Source organism: Dendrobium catenatum, unplaced genomic scaffold (genome assembly GCF_001605985.2).
Source record: "Dendrobium catenatum unplaced genomic scaffold, ASM160598v2 fragScaff_scaffold_1163, whole genome shotgun sequence".
Lineage (NCBI taxonomy): Eukaryota > Viridiplantae > Streptophyta > Magnoliopsida > Asparagales > Orchidaceae > Dendrobium > Dendrobium catenatum.
The window spans coordinates 1,477,372-1,500,239 of NW_021319625.1; the positions used below are offsets into that span (position 1 = coordinate 1,477,372).

General features: G+C 40.7%; 1 protein-coding gene across 19 annotated transcripts in view; it reads left to right on the top strand.

Moving 5' to 3' along the window:
- LOC110101602 (cell division cycle 20.2, cofactor of APC complex-like) overlaps positions 1–22,868 on the top strand; it is a 41,393-nt gene that overhangs the window by 15,804 nt on the left and 2,721 nt on the right. The window lies entirely within an intron of this gene.

Here is a 22,868-nt window from a genome sequence, read left to right on the forward strand (position 1 = left end):
TATGTAGATACAAATATGATCTATTTTAAATTATCGTATTTTTCAAAAATCTATATAAATCTGTATTTATAAAGTATTTTAAAATTATTTTGAGACTACTATTATTTTAAATCCTGATTTTTGAGAGATTCACTTCCATGAAATTTTAAATATAGCTTCTATGCATGAAGAGCAAATAATTGGGGAGTAGATTAGTAGATGGTTGAGTTCCAATCATTCACTAATCACCGTCATTAGTTTTATTTACTTTTTGTCCGTCGTAGCTTGCATGTATAGATTGCACCACGAGCATTTAGTTTAGGCTCTCCTAGATTTAAAGATATGTGTGTTTACTGCTTTTATATGTTTCAAATGCATTATTTCCTTGAGGGTTAATTTAAAACTCTATTTAAACCCATATAACGTAGTGACACTTTAAGGATACAAATTAAGGACCCGTCTAGCGAACTTAAAAATTTCCTACTAGTCGTACTGTCTCCCCTGACTGTAGTGACTCTACTAGTCGTACTGTCTCCATTGACTATACTGGCTCAACAAGAGTGTCCGCCTGTCGACGTCTCCAAATCCGTCTACTACGATGGGGCTCTGTACGGGTAACTGGCTGCTCTGGGGCTACCACTACTGAACTGACTTGAGGCCGAGCAGACTCCTGCTGCTGTCTCCGTCCTTGACGACGTGGGCGTCGTCCTACCACAGGAGCAACTGCTGGCGGCCTAACAACTGGAACAGTCTGCATTGACTGCTGGGGTGTCTGCCCCCTCTGTCAACTGTAAAGTCTCCTCGCAGTCTGTCGTCTCAACTGGAAAGTAGCCTGAGAGATCTGTCGGAGTAACCTCTCTTGACTAACAGGCCCTCTACCACGAGCTAGGCGGACGATGTTTCGAATCCTCTGAGTGAGGGCTCGAACACCAACGTCCCTAGGGACCCTAGCCTGGGGCAAAGTAGTGGTAACAGGAGGAGCTGCCGCAATGCGGGCAACGTCCTCCTCATCCCTGCTGTGTGTTAGGGGGGAAAGCGTCCTCCCTGGACTGCCTTTATCTCAGGAGCTACAACAACCTCTGGAGCAGGCACAACTACAACTGGTTATGGTCTCCGCTGTTTGGGAGCCACCGTCCTCTAAATAAGCTCCTAGTGAGCTATCGCCTCAACCATCTGCTGCCTCTCTGCCTCGGACGCAGCTAAACGCAACCTCCTATTCCTATTCCTCCGGGCCCTTCTCCCAAGGCCGGAGGTGGAGGTGGAAGGGATATCTGAACTCACTGCCTGGGTAGTAGGGGGAACATGGACGACTGGAAGTGCCGGGGTCTGCCCGGCAGTCTCGGAGTGAGAAAGCCGAGCAAAAACAGAAACCCGGCTAGAAAAGGGCGAAGGCACCTCGGTCTGGGCACCCCTCTTCCTAGTGGAAGCGAGAGGGACAACCCGAATGCGAGGTACTTCCGCCGGAACAGCTGGAGTAACAACAGCATCAGGTTGCTGGCGCTGAGGGGCCGGAGCAACATGTGTAACAGGAGCGGCAGGTGCAGGTCGCTTGACCGCTACACGAACAGGTGGAACAATTGCTGCAGGCTACCGGTGCTGAGGGGCCGGGGCAACTGCGCAGCAGGAGTGGTAGGCACTGGACGCCTAACCGTAGGACGAACTGGAACAGGATGTGGCCTAGGCACTGGTTGCCTAGTCATAGCGCGCACTGGCTACGCAAATACAGGAATGGGACGAGCAGGTGCTCGGACTGTCCGCCGAGCAGCTGGTCGTCTGAAGGGGTGCATGGCTGCGCGTCCTATCCTCTAAGGAGGAGATAATGCAGCAGCCTCCGCCGGGGTCGGCTCGGCAAGAGTGACGAAGGCCGAGTCAGTGAAGGAACAAAAAGTGATCCCTCCAGCTGGCGGACTAGCGAGCAGGGACTCAGGGAGAGTCACCCGCGCGTCCGAACCGAAAGCAAATGTAACGGAAGGAGCAAAGGAAGCCATGACACTGCTGCCAAGAAAACAAATTTGATAGATTAGAAATCAGAATGAAAATAAGGAAAGAAGGTTTTGATAAGGATAGATAGGAATGAATAAGGGACGGAATAGCCTGCTAGGTTGAAAAGAAGTACAGTAGGGAAGAAAACCCTAGCTAAGGGGAAAGAACACTAACTAAGGAAAGACCCTAACTAAGAATGGGATGGACCTAATCTAAGGAGTACCAATCCCGGAGTACACACAAGAAAAGATAATATATAATCCAAAGATGGAGAGAAAAATTGGTCCCACCGTGGTCGTCAGAAATCTGTGGACCTCCGAAAGAGCACCGCTCGTGGGGTACGAACGCAGAGGGTACGACTGCACTATCCCGTAGGATAAAACGATCGTAGGCCTCTACACTCGACACGAACAGGTCGATGGAAGGGCAGATTGGATCGTGCATAAGACTAACCATTGAGGATAGAGGCTATCGCCAACACACCCCGATGAGTAGTAATATACATGACCTAGTCACGGGTTTCCCCCGCCCGATATAAAAGCTCGAGTGGGGTTTAGTAGACGTGGGGCCAAGTTTTCCACGGGCGCAAGCCCCCGTGGTTAATTACATCCCAGGCCTGAGCCTGAGAAATGTATGAGTCGACCCATTTTAGGAAGGGATAATGTATGATCCTTAATCGAGAGTTTTCTCGGGCTCAGGCCTGGGATATAATTAACCACGGGGGCTTGCTCCTGTGGGAAACTTGACCCCACATCTACTAAACCCCACTCGAGCTCTTATATCGGGCGGGGAAACCCGTGACTAGGTCGTGTATATTACTACTCATCGGGGTGTGTTGGCGACAGCCTCTATCCTCAATGGTTAGTCTTATGCACGATCCAATCTGCCCTTCCATCGACCTGTTCTTGTCGAGTGTAGAGGCCTACGATCATTTTGTCCTACGGGATAGTGCGGTTGTACCCTCTGCGTTCATACCCCACGAGCGGTGCTCTTTCGGAGGTCCACAGGTTTTTAACGACTACGGTGGGGCAAGTTTCTCTCTGCATCTTAGGATTATATATTATCTTTTCTTGTGTGTACTCCGGGATTTGTACTCCTTAGATTTGGTCAGTCCCATTCTTAGTTAGGGTCTTTACTTAGTGTTACTTCCCCTTAGCTAGGGTTTTCTTCCCTACTCTACTTCTTTCCAGCCTAGCAGGCTATTCCGTCCCTTATTCATTCCTATCTATCCTTATCAAACCCTTCTTTCCTTATTTTCATTCTGATTTCTAACCTTTCAAATTTGTTTTATTGGCAACAGTGCCATAGCTTCCTTTGCTCCTTCCATTACCTTTGCTTTTGGTTCGGACGCGCGGGTGACTCTCCCTGAGTCCCTGCTCGCTAGTCCGCCAGTTGGAGGTATCACTTTTTGCTCCTTCACTGACTCGGCCTTTGTCACTCTTGGCGGGCCGACCCCGGCGGAGGCTGCTGCATTCTCTCCTCCTCAGAGGAGAGTACACGCAGCCATGTGCCCCTTCGGACGACCAGCTGCTCGGCGGACAGTCCGAATACCTGCTCATCCCATTCTTGTAGTTGCGCAGCCAGTGCGCGCTATGGCTAGGCGACTAGTGCCTAGGGCATATCCTGTTCCAGTTCGTCCTGCGGTTAGGCGTCCAGTGCCTACCACTCCTACTGCGCAGGTTGCCCCGGCCCCTCAGCGCCGGCAGCCTGCTGCAGTTGTTCCACCTGTTCGTGTAGCGGTTAGGCGACCTGCGCTTGCCGCTCCTGTTGCACATGTTGCTCCAACCCCTCAGCGCCGGCAGCATATGTTGTTGTTACTCCAGCTGTTCCGGCAGAAGTACCTCGCGTTCGGGTTGCCCCTCTCGCTTCCACTAGGAAGAGGGGTGCCCAGACCGAGGTGCCTTCACCCTCTTCTAGCCGGGTTTCTGTTTTTGCTCGGCTTTCTCACTCCGAGACTGCCGGGCAGACCCCGGCACTTCCAGTCGTCCCTGTTCCCCCTGCCACCCAGGCAGTGAGTTCAGATGTCCATTCTACCTCCACCTCCGGCCTTGGGAGAAGGGCCCGGAGGAATAGGAATAGGAGGTTGCGTTTAGCTGCGTTCGAGGAAGAGAGGCAGCAGATGGTTCAGGCAATAGCTCACCAGGAGCTTGTTCAGAAGACGGTGGCTCCCAGACAGCGGAGACCATGACCAGTTGTTGTTGTGCCTGCTCCAGAGGTTGTTGTAACTCCTTAGATAGAGGCAGTCCAGGGAGGACGCTTTTCCCCCTAACACGCAGTAGGGATGAGGAGGATGTTGCCCGCATTGCGGCAGCTCCTCCTGTTACCACTACTTTGCCCCAGGCTAGGGTCCCTAGGGATGCTGGTGTTCGAGCCCTTGCTTAGAGGATTCGAAACATCGTCCGCCTAGCTCGTGGTAGAGGGCCTGTCAGTCAAGAGAGGTTACTCCGACAGATCTCTCAGGCTACTTTCCAGTTGAGACGACAGACTGCGAGGAGACTTTACAATTGGCAGAGGGGGCAGACACCCCAGCAGTCAGTGCAGACTATTCTAGTTGCTAGGCCGCCAGCAGTTGCTCCTGTGGTAGGACGATGCCCACATCGTCAAGGATGGAGCCTGCTCGGCCTCAGGTCAGTTCAGTAGTGGTAGCCCCAGAGCAGCCAATTACCTGTACAGAGCCCCGTCGCAGTAGACAGATTTAGAGACGTCGACAGGCGAACACCCTTGTTGAGCCAGTTTAGTCAGTGGAGATAGTACGACTAGTAGAGCCACTACAGTCAGTGGAGACAGTACGATCAGTCGAGCTAGTACAGTTAGTACAACCAATGGAGACAGTACGACTAGTAGAGCCAGTATAGTCAGTGGAGACAGTACGACCAATCGGGCTTGTACAATCAGTACAGTTAGTCGAGGCAGCATGACCAGATGAGATAGTGCAGTTGGTAGAGGCAGTGCAGCCGGTTGATGCAGTAGATCAGATGGATGTAACAGTTTCGCTCGGGTCCGAAGCGGTCCCGATGACTTGTGATAAGGACGCAATAGTTACTCTTGTTGGGTCACTAGATCGAGTTGAGACACCTTTAGCTCCCAGCACTCATAGGATCACTTCCTCTATGAGTCCCTACATAGAGGCACTCCGTCGGATCTTTTCAGAGGATGACTCATTCAAGGATGAATTAGATGAGGATATACCAGTATATCAGGTTTGTGAGACTATCCGTCGAGGTCACTCGGATGAGCAGAGATAGCCCGAGGATCAGGATGAGCAGGGAGACACCGAGGTAGGAGGATCTTCGAGATTAGTAGCTACGGACGCCACAATCTTACACTTACAAACTCAGATGGCCACTGGGAAGATCCATCTCCAGGATTATGATTCGGTACAACCTTTAGACAATGCTACTCAGACAATTCAGATGATCTTCAGTCCTAGTCACAGTTTCAGCCACAGTGACAGTCATAGTTACAGTCAGGGCGGTAGTGGCAGATCACTTCACAGTTCTGAGAAAGAGTGGCAGCTAGCTCTCTCCAAGAAGGCTTAGCAGATGATTAAGTAAGCTGTATAGAGTTCAGAGGCAGTTGAGAGGAGGCCTCCCAAGGCCGAGTCGACAGTTGTCACTCTAGCTTCTTTGTTAGCACTTGTCTTTCTTTTTTTTCTTGTATTTGTACTAGAAAAATATATTAAAAAAAATGATAATTGTAACCTCAGAAGGGAAGACAGTTCTCCCTTCCAGTACTTAGGTTGAAGGACCTCGTTCTTCCTTATGTTGATGATTAATCAATAAAAGAAAAAGAGAATAATTTTTCAGTTATTTTAACACTCTTGATTCCTTTAGCTCTACTAGTTTTGTAGTGATGACTCATGAAAGAGTATGATCTCTCTATCTCATTATATGGGTGAAGAGGTTTCTTCTTTTGAATTAAAATTGGATTTAGAAGTGAAAATTTTCTCTATTATCTTGTGATTCTCTATCTCATAGATAACTATAGTATATTGATGAATAAAATTTCATAATTTTCTTAATTAAGCTATCATTCTTATCAGAGGATAGAATTTGTTTTGTAGATCATTCTTCCTTGTCCAAGAGAAGTAAGTCTTCTTCTCTTGCACTTGGAAGATGATTTTACAACTGAAAAATAATTTGCTTTTAGAGGTTTGGAAAAGGAAGCCAGTTACAAAAAATGAAAAGATGCGCAAAGCGCCAAAAGTGAAAGGTACACAAAGTGTATCAAGTAAATGAGAATTGTGCAAAGCACATGAAAGTTGAGAAAATGGCTCAAAGAGCCCAAAAGTGTTAAGTAAATGGCTTCCCTTTCTAATAAATCTCTAAATCTCAGAAAATCTATATCTTTTTTGATATTTTTGATACTTGAGTCTGAAAATTATGATTTTGAAATCATCATTATACATTAATATCCTATAAGATATGGAAGTATACTCTTATACAAGAAATAAAGAAAATTAAATTCCTTTTTCTAATTTAAAATCCTTTTTTAGATTAAATTTCAATTCAAGAGAGGAAAATACTCATATAAGTGAGATGTCATAATTTAGCTAGTATGGAGCTTGAGCTGAATTAATAAATTTAAATTGAGATTTTTTTTAAGATTAGATGGAGTTAAGTACTAAACTCCTTTGGGATATGTGACCGTTTATCATTTTTGATTGGGTTCACACCCTCCTGTATTTGTTAGGATAGGTGATGTTGATCCTGTATTAGAAAGTGAATTGCTTCTTCCTATCAGCCCTACTCTGATAGTTGAAGCTTCTAGTCCATTCATATGAGATGAATGTGATAGGGAATGTCTAAATAATTGATTTAGCCCATTTAGAGATGTGATACTGGATTCATACCCTCCTGCGTTTGTTAGGTTTGGTGATGTTGATCCTATACTAGGATGAGATTCTTTTCTTCCTATCAGTCCTGCTCTGATAGTTGAAGCCCCCTCCAGTCCATTCACATGAGTTGAATTTGATCGGGGATGTCTTAGTCTTTTTAGATTAGACTCTTTTGAGAGAGGATACTGGGTCTATACCCACCCATGTTAGTCAGGTGGGGTGATAGTGATCCATTATCCCTATGAGATTCTCTTCTTCCTATCAGTCATGCTCTGATAGTTGAAGCCCCCAGTCCATTCATATGAGTTGAATCTGATCGGGGATGTCGTAGTCTTTTTAGTTTAGACTCTATTGGAGGTAGGATACTGGGTCCACACCATTCTATGCTAGTTTGGTGTGATAGGGTTAATCCTCTATCCTGATGTTGATATTAGTTATACATTAATTTCAATACGATTGTGCTCCCCAGTTCATTCACATGAGTTGAATGTGGTCTGGGTTATCAAAACCAATGAGTAGAATTTTTATAAGAGCCTGTTAGATCTCTTTCTCCAGTTTCGTTCATGTGGCGAACTTGGTCTAGGTTATCAAAACCATTCACTATCCCCATTTAAAAATTTATATATGATAAAAGAGGGAAGCTCTTAGTAGAGCAAAACTCGGTTGCCCTTGTCACAGGAGGAACCCGGTAAAACTCTATAAGAGCACAAATGCCCCAGTTTTGTTCATGTGACGAACATGGTCTAGGTTATCAAAACTATTCACTATCCTCATTAAAAAATATGTATGTGAATAAAAAGAGGAAAGCTCTTAGTAGAGCGAAACCGGTTGCCCTTGTCATAGGAGGAACCCGGTAAAACTCTTTAAGAGCTCAAATTTCCCAAATTTTCTCTTGCTCCTCCCTTGAAACACTTTGATGATTTCTTCAAGGTTGAGTCGACACTTAATTGGTTATAAATCTTTATGATTCAAATAATTATCTTTGTTAAGTGATGTAGTACGTTGTGTTCTGGATATTAACATCACTACCTTGTGGGCTTAGGTCTTTTTGAGAAAAGATCAATCCCCTTCTGTTTTTTTTTTTTGGCAGTTTACTATCTCATTCATACATTGCTCTAAGCTGTCAGAGTAATCCCATGAATGTGGTAGTATCACTTTTACTCCTCACAGGATCCTACCCAGTCAGGGTAGGTGTTACCGTTGTGACCTTTTGGTGATCATTGATTTCACTTATGATTACTATCCTCGGTAGTGAGTGTCTCTCCTTACTACCTGGAGTTACTTCTTCCTTAGTTGCGATGTAGTACATCATATCTCAGATGTTAGCATTGCATCATTTGGAGCTTTAATTTTCTAGCGGAATATTAGCTCATTAGTTTCTTTACTCACCTACTTCACCATTCATAACCTACTCTTAGTTGCTAAAGTAGCTATATGAATGTTGTTATGTTGTTCTTGCTCCCCACATGGTCCTATCCAATCAGGATAGGTGTTACCACTGTGACCCTTCTGATATTTTATCAATCCTATTTATGATTGTTATCCTCATATAGTGAGTGTGTCCCCTTTCTACCTAGAGCTTCCTTACTTATAGTGATGTAATATATATTGCCTCGGATATTAACATCACTACTTTGAGAACTTTGATCTTCTAGCAGAAGATCAGTTCTTCTACTCTTTTCTTTGACCTATCCTACCATTCATACACTAGGCTCAGTTGCTGGATTAGTCTTATGAATGAGTTGAGGTCACTTTTACTTCCCAATCCCACTAGTTTGGGTGAGTGTTACCACTATGAGATTTTGCTTACTCAGAGTTATTGTCCTTAGTGGAGAGGGTTCTCCCTCGTTACTTTGACCTTTTTTCTCCTACTTGGTGATGTGGAGCATCATGCCTTAGATATTACCATCACATTTTCTTTGAGCTTTGATTCTCTAGTAGAGAGTCAGCTCTTTCAGACCTCTTACACTTGTTTTCCCATTGAGATCTGACTCCTAGCTGCTGGAGAGGTCCTATGGATGTTTTTGATACTATTTCTATTTCGTACAGGGTCCCCATCAGTTAGTATGTGTTTACCAATGTAGCCCCCTTGAGGGTAGTTTTTGCAAGGCATAGTCCTACTTTCTGTAGTAGAGGTGCCCCCTCGCTACTTGAGTTCCTTTTACTCCTTTGGAATGAGATCGCCCCTTTACACACTTTACGGTCTGTGTATCTCTTCCAACTTTCTTGGGAGATGTTGTTCTGATGACTTCCTCCCCTTTTGTGTAGGGTTAGGATTCCCTAGGAGATCCTGATGGCATTTGGATATTCATGACCACGACGATTTATCCTCTACCATGTGGTTACCAGAGAGCTAGAAGGGGTTCCATAGGTGGCTCTACCCTTAAAATTACCGCATTCACTTACTCCTTTCTCCCTCACATCCCTACACAGATACGTGTCAGACTGATGTCGAGGTGACTTTTACCTCCTATCCTGCTGTTTGAAATGATCAGATAGGTAGTTGGTCTTACTTGGTAGAGAGGATCTGACAGAGCACCTGGTAGGTACCCCTCGCCACTCTTCTGATTGTCTTGTTTTAATCATGCAGGCATCAGAGCTTGACTCTTTATTCACTCAGTTGAAATGACTGAATGGGTATTGAGCCCTTCTTTATTTGCAAGACCGAGCTGGTGGAGCAGATGTTGAAGCTAACTTGGTTAAAGTGAAGCCTTGCCAGAGCACCTGGAAGGTTGCCCTTACTACTCCTTTTACCTCGGATGTCCTGTAAAAGACTAAGCAGGCTTCCACTTCGTGGTTCATGAGCTTCTTACTGAGGTCAGGCAGAAGTAGTGGCCACCCCAATCCACTGTTCCGAAAAGAGCAGGAGGTGCGGGATCTTTTTCACATTCTACCCGCTGTCCAGATGCGATCAGCCTGGTAGTTGATTTTACCTTACCATTGAGTGAGACCGACAGAGTCACTGGGAGGCGCAATTCCTCAACATCCATTTACTTGGATGTCCTGTAAAAGACTAAGCAGGCTTCCACTTCGTGGTTCATGAGCTTCTTGCTGAGGTCAGGAAGAAGTAGTGGCCACCCCAATCCACTGTTCCGAAAGGAGCATGAGGGGAGGGATCCTTTTCACCTTCTACCCGCTGTTCAGATGCGATCAGCCTGGTAGTAGGTTTTACCTTACCGTTGAGTGAGCCCGACAGAGTCCCTGGGAGGCGCAATTCCTCAACTCTCCTTTACTCGGATGTCCTGTAAAAGACTAAGCAAGCTTTTACTTTGTGGTTCATGAGCTTCTTGCTGAGGTCAGACATAAGTAATGGCCACCATAATCCACTGTTTTGAAAGGAGCAGGAGGGGCGGGATCCTTTTCACCTTCTACCCGCTATCCAGATGCGGTCAGCCTGGTAGTTAGTTTTACCTTACCGTTGAGTGAGCCCGACAAAGTCCCTAGGAGGCTCAATTCCTCAACACCCCTTTACTCGGATGTCCTGTAAAAGACTAAGCATGCTTCCATCTCGTGGTTTATGAGCTTCTTGCTGAGGTCATGCAGAAGTAGTGGCCACCCCAATTCATTGTTCCGAAAGGAACATGAGGGGTGGGATCCTTTTCACTTTCCACCCTACTGCCCAGATAGGGACAGACAGGTAGTCGGTTTTACCTTACCTAGTTGAGAGAGCCCGACAGAGTCCCTGGGAGGCCAGTCTCAATGACTTTTTACTCCGGATGTCCTGTAAAAGACTACGCAGGCTTTCACTTCGTGTCTTCTTTACTTCTGCTGAGGTCAGGCAGAGGTATCGAGTCACCTCAATCCACTGTTCTGAAAGGATCAGGAGGGGCGGGATCTTTTTCAACTCCTACCCTGCTGTCCGAATACGGCCGGGCAGGTAGTTGGTCTTACTTGGTAGAGAGGGTCTGACAGAGCACCTGGTAGGAACTCCTCGCCTTTTCCTCTGAGTATCCCTTTCTGATCAAACATGCACCAGACTTCGTGGCTCCCTTTATTTGCCGCCTTGAGTTGGTCAGGCAAATACTGAGTCACCCCAATCCACTGTTCTGAGATGAACAGGAGGGGCGGGATCTTTTTCACCTTCTATCCTGCTGTTTGAACTGAATAGACAGGAAGCTGGTTTGACTTACTTGGTAGAGAGGGTCTGACAGAGCACCTGGCAGGAACTCATCACCACCCTTTTCCTTGAGTGTCTTATTTCGATTAGGCAGACACCAGGTCTCGTGATTCCTTTATTTGCTGACCCAATTTGGCCAGGCAGATACTGAGTCACCCCAATCCACTGCTATGAGATGGGCAGGAGGATATGGGACCCTTTCACCTTCTATTCTGCTAGTTCGATATAGTCAGACAGATAGTCGGTGTACTTTTACTACCTTACTCTTGGTTCTTCTCTAGGCTCTACCCCTGCTACAGGGTAAGGCCAGAGGAGAATTTCTTTACCTTTTTCACCCTAGTGGTGACCTTTACTTTTGATTCTCCTTTCTGCTCTGTCCTCTTCATAGGGCAAGGCTATGGGAGAATCCCCTTACCTTGTTTTTACCTTTTTAGGTGATCTTTACCGTTGGTTCTATCCTTGGCTTTACTCTTGTTGAAGGGTAAGGCCAGGAGAAGACCCTACTACCAGTTCACCATTTTGATAATTCTTGAGTTGTGCACTGCTACTTTTTCTACTTTTTTCCTAAGCTCTGCCTCCACTATGGGACAAGGCCAGGAGAAAAGTCTCCTACTTTTTTTCCACCATCTTTCTGATATTCCGTTACTCATGTTTTTTTTTTTCACTCTACCTTTTTGTGGCTTAGTCGGTCAACGTCAACACGAGCGGTTCACTAGTTGTTTGCCACTCCTGTTAGGGGTCCGTTTGTTGACCTCGATTTTTATTCGAGTGCCCTCGAGAGTCTTTGATCGATTTAATTAAGTCTTGTCAAATCCAATTTGAGCTCGAATTAGCTCGAATTGAGTCGAATTAGGCTCGATCGGGTTTGATTAAGCCTGATTAGTCTACCTTAGCCGCATCGAGTTTGTTATGATTCAAGTCGTCATTCTTTAATTGGGTTAATTTGAGCAAATCAAATTAAATTCTAAATTGACCCAAATCAGATCTAATTTTGAGCTTGTTTTTAATTTAATATGTTTAATTTTTTTATGAGCTTAAATTTGATCCTAAATCAAGCAATCAAACAGACAGCTAAATCACATCAATTCCCTTCTAATTAATCTTAGGATGAATCCTAGCCGTAGATCTAAGACCTTGATCATTTAAATACTCTTTTAAAGCTTCATGAAGGGGGTTGGCTTCTATTCTCTCCCTAGCCACTCTCAATCCTAACTTCTTGGTGTGAGAGCTCTTCCAACTTTCTCACCTTCTTCCACTTAAATCCACCGGTCAAACTCCGTCGGCGGCGATCCTCCTACGAGATCAAGGCTAGATCCATCCAATGCTTTGATCCGGTTGATCCGGAGCTTGTTTGATCGTGATTTCAACTAGAGAAATATACGAGGACAATCTACAAGCTCAACCGTATAAAGAACTTGAAGATCTAACGGTGAGATTCCTCAAAACTTTAGATCTAGGTCACTACACTTAGATCAATATAATTTTTTTTTATAAGTGTTTTTAGATCTTTCAAATATCACCCCATGCTTTCTCTTCATGATACTAATATATGTTTAAAATTTCATTAAATTTAGATGCCTCGATCGAGAGAATGAATTTTTTTTCTCTTTTCTTTTCTTCATTAAAAAAAAATTTTATTATTATTATTATTATTATTATTGTTTATTTAAAAATTATATTTATTATGTTTAATATTATTATTATTTTAAGTAATTCCTAATTTTGGATTGTTATAATTTAGTTTGTCTTTGAATTCAAATTTTTCCAAATTTAAAATTCAAATTCTTTCATAAATTATAAAATCTATTTTAAATGAAGTTTTTAATTTTCCTCAATTGGATTTTGAATTAATATAGGATTGACTTAATTCATCTAAATCCCAACCTCTAAAATTAAGGAAGCTTAAGCCTCCTTAATTCCCCCATAAATTTTGAATTCAAAATTCAAACACATCCTTTAATAACTTTCATAAAATAACTTATTTCAAATTGGAAAGTGTATTTATTTGAAATCAATTCCTCATTTGAATTTCAAATAAATTTCCTCTTTGATAATCCCTTAATTATGAAGCCTCTCAAAATTTGAATTTGTTCTTTTAACATTAGGATTTGATTAAATTAATATTATTATATTATAATTATTCATTTAAATAACTATTTTATTTTTTAAATCATAAAATATAACTTATTTATTTTAACTATATTTTACTATTATTATTATTTTATTTTAATATTTTGATTATTAAGATGTTTTTTTCTTTAATTCTTTTAAATCGTCTAAATTACTTTGGATATTATTAATACTAAATTCTTTTTTTTTTAATTATTGTTATTATCATTAATTTCATTAAATAAATGTTAAGTTTTAGAAACTTTAAAATTTTATTTTATTTTCATTTTAATAATTATTTTTTAATTCTTACTATTTAAATTATTTTTAAATCCCTTTATTACTTTAAACTTTGAAAATCATAATTTTCTCATTTTAAATCCGTTTTCGATGTACAACACCTTATTTTATTCATATTTGAATTGTTTATGATTTGAGACCATTCTTGTTTAAAAATGTTAGGTATATCTACAATTATTTTGAAAACAGTAAAAGGACACTATCTTAAAAATATTCTATTATTATATTTAAACTTGTAAAATTTATAACTTTCTCGTTTTAAATCGGATTTCGGCGTGCGACCCGTCTTTCTTTTCGAAAAATTATGAATTTTAATTTAAAATTATTTGCAGGAGCTGATTCTTGCTGCCTGGATAGATTTCTGTCTTAAATGGCTATTTTGTGTATTTTTCCTATTATTTAAATATTTATTATTATAATTATTTTGAAATTACAAGTTATTTTCAAATCTTTTTGAAAGCTCGATCGAGTGGCCAGTGAATCTCTCTTATACCTATGTAGATACAAATGTGATCTATTTTAAATTATCGTATTTTCCAAAAATTTATATAAATATGTATTTATAAAGTATTTTAAAATTACTTTGAAACTATTATTTTAAATCCTGATTTTTGAGAGATTCACTTCCATGAAATTTTAAATATAGCTTCTATGCATGAAGAGCAAATCATGGGGGAGTGGATTAGTGGATGGTTGAGTTACAATCATTCACAAATCCCCGTCATTAGTTTTATTTATTTTTTGTCCGTCGTAGCTTGCATGTATAGGTTGCACCACGAGCATTTAATTTAGGCTCTCCTAGATTTAAAGATATGTGTGTTTACTGCTTTTATATGTTTCCAATGCATTATTTCTTTGAGGGTTAGTGTAAAACTCTATTTAAACCCATATAACGTAATGACACCTTAAGGATAAAAATTAAGGACCCGTCTAGCGAACTTAAAAATTTTCTAGGGCTTAGGATAGACCACTGGTTGACATGAAAACCTCAACACTTAAACTTAGTGACATCATAAACCTCCTAGAATTTTCTTGAAATTTTTAGGAGTCTTTAAACCCCTTAATTAACCAACCCTAATTAACCTCTTAAATAAGGCTCCGAGAACTTCTGAAAATTATAATAAATACATTTTAGGTCAGAAAATTATCCATAATACCTCAAATTGACCAGAATCTTATCCTTGACCTTAGATAAATAGGGCTCCCTAGTTTGACTTCAGGTTGATCCCTAATTTGACCATAGGTAGAATTTACCTTTTTGCCCCTAATAATTCATTAAAAATTATTAAAAATCCCAAATTTTCTTCAAACACTTGGGAACAATTTCGATGGTCATTCTTAACCTTTGGGAGTGATTCCAATCAGTCTGGAGCTGATTTGGATCAAAACCATAATATCAGCCCTTTATTAGGAAATTTAGAAAATTCCTTTAATTATCCTGAACTTAGAAAATCTATAACTAATCGTAAAAAATTCTAAATTAGGCAAACTCACTTGCATTAGACTCTTATTAGGTCTAGTATTTATGAAAAATATTAGATGTCCAGAAACTCACCTAAATTAGAAAGTCAACTTTTTGGTCAACCCTAGTTCATTTAGGGTCCAAAACTTAGGAAATTCATAACTTTGCCTAGAAAACTCTAAATTCAGTGTACTACCTGTCTAACTATTTGTATTAAGGTCTAGTATTTTCTTAAGATGATTGGAACCCCAAACATAGCCTATTTCTCATAGTGACTTTTTGGACCCTTAGTCTAGTTCCTAAGAGGACTCAAGATTTTCCAAAATTGGTTAATATCACTTGAACTCTAAATATCAGTATCCTAAGCTCTTAAAACTGATCAACAAACTGAAATAATTAAAATGGGCCCTAATTCACTAATATTTGAATTTAAACTAAAATATTATTTTCAGACCCCCAACAAACCTGAACTCTATATAACTTTAACTAACTACATTGCTTAGGACCCGTCCAAACCACACCAGTCTTACACACACATAGAATTGTTTGCTAGGGCACCACTTCTAGATCTAGGTTAGGCCGCTGGATTTTATTTTTCTGCTCTGTGCCGGAGCTTTCCGTGGTTTTCATTGCATGCTGTTTGAAAATGATTGGTGTGTTTGCTTGCTTTTTCTGTATTCTGTGGATGATGTGATGAGCGCTAGATTTACCCCTAAGTTAGGAGCGTTATATATATATATATATACTGTTCTTCCGTGCAGGTGGCCATGCTCAAGCTGATAAAAGGGGGACATCATCATGATTTCTAATATTATCTTATGCAGGTGCTTGCTCAGCCCTCCTAAATAAATGAGGGCTAAAAATAATGATAACTGCTACAGATGGAGCTGCTCAGCCCTCATAATTAAGAGCATGGCTTGACACAGGGTCAATGGTTTGAGTTATTTTTATTTTCATATATAACTGCTTGAGATTTTTACTATGATAACCATGCAGAGAGTCTAGAATTTTCTTTTTTAAATGGATGTAAAATTTGTAATATAGTTAAGAGTTGTGAAAATGCACTCTGAGTGAGATATTTTTATCCAACTCGAATTCCAAAAGAAGAAGGCATCCCTAAAGGGGAGGGTATTCTTCCATTTGAAAGATCGAGTTGGATGGCTTTAGATATTTAAAGAGAAAAGGCAATCATCCCCAGAAGGGAGAATTGTCTCTTCGTTTGGATATTCAAGCCACGACGGATCCAAGGAGTCCAAGGAGGAGAAATCCAAGGAGTCCAAGGAGGAGAGATCTAAGGAGTCTAAGGAGGAGAGTTCCAAGGAGTCCAAGTAGAAGAAGACACCTAGAAGACTAAAGACCAATATCCCATTCAAAGTCATTTGCGTCTGTCATAGGCTTAGAAATTCGGGTTGTTGGCAGTGGTGCTCGGCCACTTTATTTTCTGCATATCTGGGTTGTAATAAGGGCAGTTTGCCTATGGCAATTTAGTTGATTATTTTTAGATTTATCTTAATGTGTTTACCTGATTGTGCAGTAGAAATTGTCTATTTTTCTTTAGGTTTTTTTCTTGCATGCCGATTTTGTTTTCGCCTGGATTTTCGTTAGGCTTTTTTAAGGATTACAAAATTTTTCTACTCATAACTAATTTTTAAAATTTTAAGTCTTAAATAACATAGAAACTTAACGAACCTAGGGAACTACCGAAATCGTCCGGGGTCGCATGCATATTACTGCATTCTTCTTTCCTTGCTATAAAATATCTCCCTGCCTGCGGGTAGAGTCCAAATAATCTGGCCTATAAGGATGAAGTGCTGGACCTAGGGAGACCCAGTCTTTTCAAAAAAATATTTCCTATAAGCCTGTTTTTAAAGTTCTATAGCATTCATGAGCTGACATTTCAACTAGCATGCATTGCATTAGTAACTAACTAAATAAAATTTAATTGCATTAGTTAGGAGCATCTGACCCACATAAGTTCAGGACCACTTAGAAAATTCTCTAGATGTCGGTCCTATTTCCAATAATTGTACCACCCACCCATCTCTCATAACTGACTTGATAGCATGGTTTTGAACCGATTAGGTGGTTAGCTGGCTCCCCAATTCAGGCCAGGATAAGTTCAGGTTTTGCACTACATTAGCCAGGATACGAGTCTTAGTGTTTCGTAGAACACTAAGCCCAACCTAGATTTAGGATTCGAGGCTACTACATTCGGTCTTGTAGTATGCCTTAAATAGTAGGTAAGCCCATTCCTTTTAGGGACTATAAATCCTACTTATCCGCGTCACAAGATGACGCCACCATCATCATTCTCTCACGCATGTGATTGATTGCCTGATTTTTCTTTCTCCAGTTTCTCTTTAGTACTCTAGAGCCTCCGAGTGCTGGTATGAGCCACACATGTTGATTCAACCTTTCGGACCTTTCTTCCTTTTGGATAGGACTTCCTTGTCTACACCCTTATGCTAATCCCACTTTAGGAGAGGATAATGTATGATCCTTAATCGAGAGTTTTCTCGGGCTCCGGCCTGAGATGTAATTAACCACGGGGGCTTGCGCCTGTGGGAAACTTGGTCCCACATCTACTAAATCCCATTTGAACTGTTGTATCGAGTGGGGGAAACCCGTGACTAGGTCATGTATATTACTACCCATCGAGGTGTGTTGGTGACAGCCTCTATCCTCAATGGTTAGTCGTATGCACGATCCAATCTGTCCCTTCCAATAGACCCATTCGCGCGGTGCTCTTTCGGAGGTCCACACTTGTAGACCGAGGGGAATATTTGCCTAAGGGGACAAATTTGAATCCACCTTAGCTAATAAAGAGCTTTGTGCCCTATCGATCACATCCTATTGATTCATATCTCAAGAATTTGATGCCATTAAAGAGCGTAACGATGCTGGCCATAATCGGTATTTCGTGGTGTCATTTGGTGGCAAAACCACTCGGTTCAGAGGGCCCCGAGTCATAACCGTTTATCCCGCGGTGCCATTTGACGGCAAAACCGTCGATCAGAGGACACATACCACGTCCTTACTGGCAGGAGATTATTTCAGAATTGATTCTAGTGATATTTTTGACTAAGCATTTGGCTCTTTGTGAGAAGAAGTAAATTTTGATTTGTCCACCCTGGCAAACTGTTGCGGAGGGTGGATGGGCTTTGCTTTAAGCGATGATGGATAGATTTCAATTTAAAATATTTTTGAGATTTTTGAAATTTTTGGATCTTGGATCTATTGTTCAGAGTGATGTTGAAATAGATGGGGATATTATCAGTAGAATTCAAGTTGGATAGTTGAAGTGGAGGAATGCATCGGGCTTGTTATGTGATAGAAATGTACCCCTCAAACTTAAGGGAAAATTCTATAAGATGGTAGAGAGGCCTGCAATGCTTTATGGTGCTGAATGTTGGCCATTAAAAGAGAAGCATAATACTAAGTTAAGTGTGGCAGAGATGAGGATGCTCAGGTGGATGAGTGGCTTTACCCTTAGAGATAGGATACGAAATGAGCATATATGTGAAAAGGTTGGAGTAGCTTCAGTAGAAGATAAGATTAGAGAGAGTCGCCTTAGATGGTTTGGTCACATAAAACGGCGGCCTTCCGATGACCTGGTTAGGAGAGTAGAGTTATTAGATTTGACTTCTGTTAAGAAAGGTAGGGGTAGACCTAAAAAGACTTGGTTAGAAAATATTAGGAATTACCTTTCTTTATTAGATTTAAACGAGAATTTGACTTTTAATAGAACACAATGGAGAAAAAGGATTCATGTAGCCGACCCCACGTAGTGGGATAAAGGCTTGATGTTGTTGTTGTTGTTGTTGGATTTTTGGGTTTTTTTGTGGTTATTTGAATGAAATTTGGATTTTGAATGGACTTTTGGGAGACATTTGAAAAATGCCCAAAATTAACCCTTCCGGTTGATATTGATATTCAACACGGCCATCATCGGGGTGTTAGGGGTTATTTCCATTTAAAGCTTGAACCTTGTCGACTCTGTCTAGCTATCGATAGATGATCGAGTTTCGTAGGTTTTTTGCATTTGAGAGTGAATTCTTCTGATTTTAGGCTTTGAAGGCCTAATATGAATGTATTAAAACAAATATTTTGGTCGTCACGACCACATTTATTTATTGGTTCGAACCTTGTCGACTCCTATTGATCTGTATAGAAGGATCGGGTTCGAACTTGAATTCACTTATTGACCCGCGCAGTATCCCTAGACGTCACGTGTGTACCAATAACACGCTTGCTGGGGTCCATGCAGGTGTTTGGGGACATTTTGTAATTAAACACTGTTTACTCCTTTTTACCTGCCTAGGAGGATTGAGTTTAAATTTAATAGCCCGCACAGCATTCCTAGACATCACGTGTGTACCAATAACACGCTCGTTGAGGCCCTTACGGGTTTTGTAATTGCTTTTACCCCTTTTAGTATACCTATGTGTATACAAACTACAGTTGGATGCCTTCTGTCTGCTTGCATAGAAGTTGCGGATCCGGTGGCGCGGCGTAGCAGCTTCTGAATAGAGTTGTTCGCTGCTTCGTATAGATAGACTGTCGTGCACTACTTGTTGCTTTCTGCAGGTGGATTGTGGTGCACTAACGAATCTCCTGCTTCTTGTCGTAGGAGCTTACACTTATTGTAATACTTCAATATTTGCACACAGACAATATGTTGGATGCATGACTACTGTTCATCAAGAAATTTGCAAGCCTCTATAATCTTATCCAACTCAATGTTCATAACTTAGTTGAATTGAGATTCACTCAATCTTGTTTTGATCTGGCTTTCTCTTTCCAAAACTCGTATAGAAATCAATATGTGCTTTATCAATTATTTCATCTTTCTTGTTTTCTGTTATTAGCTTGAAGAACCCACCACTTCTACCTTGGATGATTATATCCTTACCAATTCCTTACACTTCGAAATCAATGACCGGTGTCTTGAATCAATAACTTGCCTTTTTCACTACATTACTGATTCTGACATATGGAATGTTGAATGGATCTTTGGTATCAACTTATAATCATTTGCACCTAATGTGTTATCATCAACTTTGATTTGCAAATATGTTACTGTGTCTATATCACAGAATAGTCCATTATAGCTCTTTTATATTTATCCATAGATAGCACACCATACGTATGACAAGTCTTCTTTTATAATTTGTTGGCCATTTACTACTGTATTTATTTGTAAGCTAGCTCCATATCCATAGGAGACTGTTGTATGCATCTATAAACAAGTGTAGTCCTTTGATTATTTGTGGGACACTATGTTTCTTATATATGACTTTTTGGTGTCATTGAGAGTTTGTATGTCAACTTGTGTTGGTTGTAGGAGAGCAATCTTCAAACATTTCTTCTTTGCACCACCACTCTCTTTACATATGCATATAGGAGATATTATCATTTGCGTATGATTGATCAAACATTGTGACTTGCCAAATCACATATGTTGAATTTGACTAACTCAAGGCCCCAAGTCCATTGAGTTCAATTCATTTTTATTTTTTTCAAGTCCAAAGCTTGTAAAGTTCAAGCATGAGTCCATCTTGAGCTTATGCCCATAACACTTGGTTCATTTGTTTCTTTGTTCTTATCATTTGATTTTTAAATCAAATGCAAGTTCAAGTTCATTGGATGCTTAAATCAAGTTTGTGTCCTTTGCAGTTTGTTCAAGTCCGAGCTCAAGTTCTATATCCACAAATTTTAGTTCAATGTCAAAGTTCACTATCTTCTAGAGTCTTTGCAGATTCATTCAAGTTCTTGCTTGAGTCCAGTTCAATTTCATTTGAAGTTCAAGTTCAAGTTCAAAGTTCTATGTATTTGCTCTTTTGACTTTAAGTCCAAGTTAATGTTAATGTTATGTCCTTTGTTCATGCTTGAGTTCAAGTATAGTTCAGGCTCTTGGTGAGGAACTTTTATTTGGTCCGGTGAACGTACGCTCCTCTACGTTCGGCCACCAATGTTTTAGCGCCACGTAGCATGAAGAAAAGTCGCCGACCCGACCCGCTGTTTTTCGGGTTCTCGTACGTGCGTTTTTTAAATCCTTGAAGAGCCGAACAACATCCCATCACCTTTTGGATATATTTCAAATACTTAGCAATACCGAGCAAATACCGAGTTTTACCTAGTTTTTTCTAGCAATACCGAGCAAATCCCTAGCAATACCGAGCAAATCTTGAGCAAATACTGAGTTGTACCGAGTTTTTTCTAGCAATACCGAGCAAATACCTAGCAATACCGAGCAAATCCTGAGCAAATACTGAGTTGTACCGAGTTGTAAAAAAACTCGGTACAACTCGATATTTGCATGGTATTGGTCTTCACAGAGCGGTATTTCTCATTTTTGCAAAGCAATACCGAGCAATACCGAGAAAATCGCGAACATAGCATTCCGAGGTTCCGCTCCGGGTCAAGTTGTCGGGCCGCGCGGTAAAGAGTAAGAGCACGTGGCAACATGTTATTGGCGGCCGAACGTAGCTCTACGTCCGGTCAGAGGACATAATAATTGTTCCTTGGTGAGCCTCTTCCATCCTTTCGAGTCTCCTGCTGTTCAAATTGCAAGCTCTATGTAGTTCATACCATATTCAGGTTCAAGTTGAGTTTTGCTCGAGTCCAAATCGAGTCTACAAGTTCACTTGCCCAAGTCCTTGCTTTGGAGTTCAAATTATGTTCACTTGATTCAAATTCTGAGTCTTTCTTCAATTCTAATTCTTATGATTTATTTAACTTTGGATTCATTCAGAATTGAATTTATTGCATCAAAGTTCACAAGTTCGAGTCCACCATTGTTCTTTGAGTTTAATTAGGTCCAGATGCGATTTCATTCGAAATTTTGGCTGCCTCCCGGCGTCTCCCCCGTTTAGGGGAAAACTATGAAAAACTGGGTACAATAGGAGTCGACAAAGTTTTTAGACTATCGAACAAACATACAATCATGATATCAACTAAGATATTTGTTTTATACGTTCATATTAGGCATTCAAGGTCTCGATAAATATAATTCACCAATAAAGGCATAAAGATATGAAGATCTCGATCCTCTATTTGCAAATAGATGGACCTGATAATGTTTAGCTGATAAAATAAAAATTACTTATGAATACCCTGATGATGGTTGTATTGAATGTTTATGTCAACCGAAGGGGATCATATATTTTTAAATTCCCTCAAACTTCCATAAAATATAAATATTTTCAAATGACCTCAAAGTCACCCTGATGATTGTCATGTTGATAGAAAATCTCAACTAGAAGGATTCACAAACACTTAAAATGCCACCTAAAAGTTCATAAAAATTCAAAGTTAAAAAAAATCTTAAATTTTAAAATATTTAAAAATGAAATTAACTATCAAAATGCTTAAAGTAAAACCCATCTACTCTATAATAATTTGCCAAGGTGAGCAAATTTAAATTTCACTTCAGCTCACAAAAAGTTAATGTCTGCTCAAGAATATCACTAAGATTTATTCTAAAATAGTTTCCTGCCAGTAAGGGCGTGACCTTGGTCCTCTAATCAACGGTTTGGATGAATTGCTTAACAAAGAACTCATGGTTTGGCTAGATGGCTCCACGTGGTTAACGATTATGACTGCAACCCTCTAACCTAATGCTTTGTCCAACGACTCTACTGCATGGTTGTTGACAAAGATCCTTCTTTTAGGTTGGGTCGACTATCTCTTTTGACTAAGTAGACCGGAGACCATGATGTCTCGAGTTGATGGAACCATGGGATCTTGATCAGGCTCATTATCATTCCCCCCACCATCTGCTTTAAGAGCAAGATGGATAAATTTTCAAATTTTAAATATCAAGTCTCAAAATACAAAACTTATGCTACTACTATACGTCATATACTCTGTATCTATTTGATTATTAGTCTTAATCGAAAGTTCTCTCCCATTATCGGGAGGGGTAATTAAATATAGGGGCTTACACCTTTAAGAAACCTGAACTCAGATTATAAAGTCCTCGCAAAATGAGGGTAATATCTCTGGGTAGTGACTTATCTAAAAATCTAATCTGTATTCTGAAAATTTGCCCCATAACTAAAGCATTACTCGAGAACCAA